The sequence below is a fragment of the Marmota marmota genome, unplaced genomic scaffold (genome assembly GCF_001458135.2).
Source record: "Marmota marmota marmota unplaced genomic scaffold, marMar, whole genome shotgun sequence".
NCBI classification, from domain to species: Eukaryota; Metazoa; Chordata; class Mammalia; order Rodentia; family Sciuridae; genus Marmota; species Marmota marmota.
The window spans coordinates 141,372-146,179 of NW_026006983.1; the positions used below are offsets into that span (position 1 = coordinate 141,372).

The window sequence follows — 4,808 nt, forward strand, 5'->3', positions numbered from 1 at the left end:
ATACTACAGGGCATGCAACATGGTGGAAAATCTCAAGCCATGACTTTGGGCTGCCTAGGACGCTAGAACCCAGGGACTCCAAAGAAGAGCTTTGCCAGAGCATACCCCCAAAGAGAGTGAGCCCAAACATCACTCTACCCTCTCTAAACTGCAGACTGGCCCCTGGGTCTTGGGGACTCCAGGTGGCCTGCCATGAATGTTGAGTGCAGCAAGGTGGCCTTGGAGGAAGTTAATCTACATGCCACAGATTGTCCTTCCATAAGCTCAGGTAGGTCTTCTCCTTGCACCATGCTCACTAAGTTTTGTTTTGGCACCATGAGGCTTAAATTTCATCCAGCTCTATCTCTGCTGCTGCTACTGCTGCTGCTGCTGCTGCTGCAGCAGCAGCAGCAGCAAGCTGTGATGTCAAGGTGAGACTTTCCTTCCCCCACCAATATTGGGATGTATTGGGCCTGAGGCAACCACTTTTACTTCCCCTCTAGCGCCACCTATAATACTGCATATCCTACACTTCCATCTACTACTGGACAGAAGAGCCAATAGCTGACTAGTAGGTGGTGAGTCTGCCAGGAGCCAATCACTGCTGGCCTAGCTGATTCTATCCAACAAGAGGCCATGCCCCCCATAAACAGTTCTGTTTATGGATGTTACCTGGCAACGGCTATTTTTCCATGGAGAGATACTAATCTCGCAGCGGCTATACTTTTGGGAGCTTTACAGCGATTTAGTTCAGCTACTCTTTAGTTCAAAGAATCTGAGTTGGAGGCAGAGGAATCCCCCAAGGGGAGCGAGTATCCAATGCCTCACAATGACCTCGGCCTGGAGGAAAATTGTTGCCTACCGCTTGGAAAATAAGATTTACAAATTTCAGGAGGCTGTCAGAAATGGTGACTTACCTCGAGTGAAATATTTCCTAGCTCGTGGAAGTCACGTTGATGACACGGACAGAAAGAACAGGTATGGGATCTGGGAAGTCAGGGGCTGAAGGACAAGGGGCCAACTGGGGGAAGCAGGGTAATGGGTCTTCACTATTGAAGCTGTGCCCATGGGGGCAGAGCAGGAGGGAGAACGACCCTTCTTTCAACAGGATACTTGACTTTCATACCCCCATGGAGCTTCTGTACCAGGCACCTGCAAACCTTGGAGGTCTAGCACCCAGGCAGACTTAATGAGTTGTAAAACAAAGACAAATCTGTAGCTGGTTTCCCAGGGTCATATAATTCCAAATTGTCAAACTAATTGTTTAACGATTAAGTACATACAGCAGTTTATTGTTAATGTACACACTTTCACAATAGGTCACATACATTGCAGAAAAGTACATAATGAGAAAAAATATTACTCATAATATAGCAACAAGAGGGCTAAAAAAATTCTTCAAATATAACCCACTACCTGTTGTCTACTGAGGAATCTTTATTAGAACTGTTTGAATTAAGAACATGGCTCCACGTTTGTCGTTGTTCTTTTGTTTTTTAACCTTAATTCACACTAGTACATTTAGGAGGAACACTTTCACTCCTCACTAGATATTATTTATTTCTCACATGCTTAACTCACTAGTTCATCAAATTCTGAAGGATAACTTGATGTCATCTTCATTAGCCAACCAACTTCATAACAAGGCTTGTTGAATAGCCCTGAATTTTTTGCAAATATTCCATTCAGTTAAGTTACTTTTCAAGAGAGCAGACAATAGAGTTCACTGGCAGCTTTCCCACTTTCCAAGCATCAAACACATGTTGCTTTTCTAATTTTGTACACTTCAGGCAGATTACACTTAAAAAAAAAATGTGCCCAAAGCTTTCTGCACAAAATTGTTGATTCCCCTGTTCCAATATACTTTCTGTAGTTATCTCTTAGTGTTTATTTGTTTATTTAAACAGAGAGAGAGCAGAGCATTGGTCCACAGGATCAGGCAGTGCAGGCCTTCAGTCAGAAGAACAAGAAAGCAGCAAACAGAAGGTTCCCAGGCTGCACAAGCTGCCTGTTTCTCCCCTAATGTCCCTTGCTCTGCCTTGTTCTCAAGGGACAAAGGCTATCCATAGTAGGTCTGTGCCCTGGTGACAGTGTTTGTGAAAAGGAATATTCATTGTCTGCAATGTGTGAGCTCTTTCTATGGTTACCAATTTCACAAAAATTTTAAAGTAAAAAATTAATTAAAATATCAGGGTTATAACATTTTTGAGTCCCACCTGCATGCAGTATTTAAGATCATGACGACACTACAAAAATGTTTATGTAGTAGACAAAGTCTTGCCAATCTGGGTATCAAAATACATTGTAAACTTTTATGAATTACTTCTTTGCCAACAGCCAAAATATAAGTGAGTACATCAGGATAAAATACAAAACATGAAAATATTTGAAAGTATATTTAGTATACTAGAATAGGTGGGTAGAAACATATACTTTCTAAATGTTGCACAGAACTTACCATCAAATCATTTATTTGAGGAGTGAGTCTTAAGTAGCTGAACCTTAAGCTGCAGAGTAAGTACAACTTCTCTGCATCCTCAAAATTTTGTAGCTCTGAAATATATTTCATTTCTTGTTAAATTAAATTCCTTCTCTTACCAGAAGCACAAATATTTTTTTCCTATGTTCATATGTTTCTTGAGCATCTGGAAAAAGAGTACTTTGTCAAATATAAGTCATTTTGGCTTTAGCAAACTCAAAGCCATGCATTCAATCCACAGCACCAGAATTAAATAAATAAATAAATAAAAGATTTTTAAAAGAGGTAGGAAAAAAAGGAAGTCTTCTTTTCAGTTCTTTCTTTCTTAGGAAAGTTCTTGCCAATATAAAATGTATAAAGAGGCATTTGTGTTTTCTTCTAGTACATTTCTATGTAGAAGCAAAGGGGAACTTTTCATCTGTGCTTACAGATATTATTACATTTCTTATAGATATGTTTTAATACATACATGCAATTATAGGTTACTAATTCTGTTTTAGTGGCATGCTGATAAGAAAGAGAAAAAGTAATAAAGATTATTACTACTGCCAAATTATTGCTTTCCTTCATAATTTTTGCTTTAAAAACTGAACTCAAGTATACTTATCTGTTCTTTTATTTTATTCATTTATACCCATACTCTGAATACCTAGGATGTAATTGACATAATGACTCTTAAGACTCTTCCTTAAAAGCTTTATGTTTGATTGATCAGAAATTTAAAACTTCAGAGATAGGACTCAATTTCAAGTAAAACTTTTCCTCTTCCATTTCAAACAGAAGCACTCTGGTGGTAGGAAATTATAAACTGCCCATTTTAAAAGTTAAGACAGTGTTAAAAACTGAACATTGGAAATACCTGATTTATGTATATCCTGTAAATCTAAATATTGAATAGATTGAGCCATGCTAATTCATTTGAGTCCTACATTTCCTTTAGCTTTAAATTACTTTAAAAAAAGAAAACAAGGATTACTATGGTTTTAATTTGGTCTTTTATTATTGTTTTATCATTCATCTCTCCTTACCTATAGTATTTTTAACAACTAAAATTAATTTAAATGCCACTCATATGACTATAACCACTGTAGACCTCTTGTGTGTATCACATTTCACTTAAGGTAAGATACTGTGTGATGGTCCTTTATTTCATGTATGAATAAAAAAATTGAATGCTGCCATTATACATGTAGTGGCTTTCCAATGTCAGTGATGTCAAAATGATAGAAAAAAAGAGCATCTAAGAGTCATTGAAATACATAGTCCCTACAAGATATTTGTTAAATCACTATAATAGTACTTCTCCATTAAGTGAAATACTCTGTTGATTTGTAGTAATGGTAATAATTACAATAGCCAACAATTATTGAGCTGTTGATTGTGCTAGAAACTGTTCAAACATTTTACATAGATTTTAATTTTAAGCATCATGCTATCATCCCAGTAGGTAACTACTAATTTTAATCAGTATTTTATTGGAGATAAAATTGATGGATAGGGGAACTAAATGGCATGTCACAAAAGTTAAAGTAGAATTCAAGCAAATGTTGAGCTAAATTCAAGGTCTATGCGCTTTCTAGGCAAGTAGGACACTCTGGGATGAAATATAGCTCCATGATAGAGACTTTATCTAGGAGGCTCCAGGTCCTGGTTTCTATGCCAGCACCAAATAAATAAATAAATAAATAATAAAAGATCAATGGGACCAGACCCAGTAGCTCATGCCTATATTTCTAGATACTTGGGAGAATGAAGCAGAAGCATTGCAAGTTCAATGATTGCCTGGGCAACTTATGGAGACTCTGCCTCAAAATTTAAAAAAAAATCATAATAATAAAAATGGGCTTAGGATATTGCTCCTGGATTGAGTGCTCCTGGCTTCAGTCCCTAGCAGTATCCAAAAAAGACAAAAGAAAAAATCAACAGAATAGGCTGCTCATTTATTAACTTAGTGTGTACTAACAGCTAGTAAATATTGTTCTTTCTTTAGAAAATAGTAGAGGACTTGCATACTATTTAATGTTGATAATTGAATAAATAATCATGTATTTTGAGAGGATGCTTTATGAACTTCTAACAAAGCCTCTTGCCTTCATAGTACTGCTCTACATTATGCCTGTGCCTTTGGCCACCCAGAATTGGTGGCTTTTTTAGTGAAGAAAAAATGTAATGTTTACCTCTGTGACTGTGATGGCAACACACCATTGATGAAGGTAGATGTAGCCAAGGATATCTGCAGAAAAAAAAATGATAGAAATGCTTAGAAGAAAAATTGATTAATTATATTTAATATGATTAATTAGTAAAACATATGAAATGTTTTTCTTGGATTGTCAAAATTTACAGTTTA

The 4,808-nt window shown here is 36.6% G+C and overlaps 1 long non-coding RNA gene across 1 annotated transcript; it reads right to left on the reverse strand.

Annotated features, from left to right (window-relative positions):
• Positions 1–1,239: 1,239 nt before the first annotated feature.
• LOC125614780 lies at positions 1,240–4,801 on the reverse strand. The gene is made up of 2 exons (XR_007345345.1): positions 4,636–4,801; positions 1,240–2,624 (listed from the first exon to the last, which is right to left on the reverse strand). It is a non-coding gene; the product is annotated as an uncharacterized LOC125614780 (long non-coding RNA).
• Between the last annotated feature and the right edge of the window lie 7 nt (positions 4,802–4,808).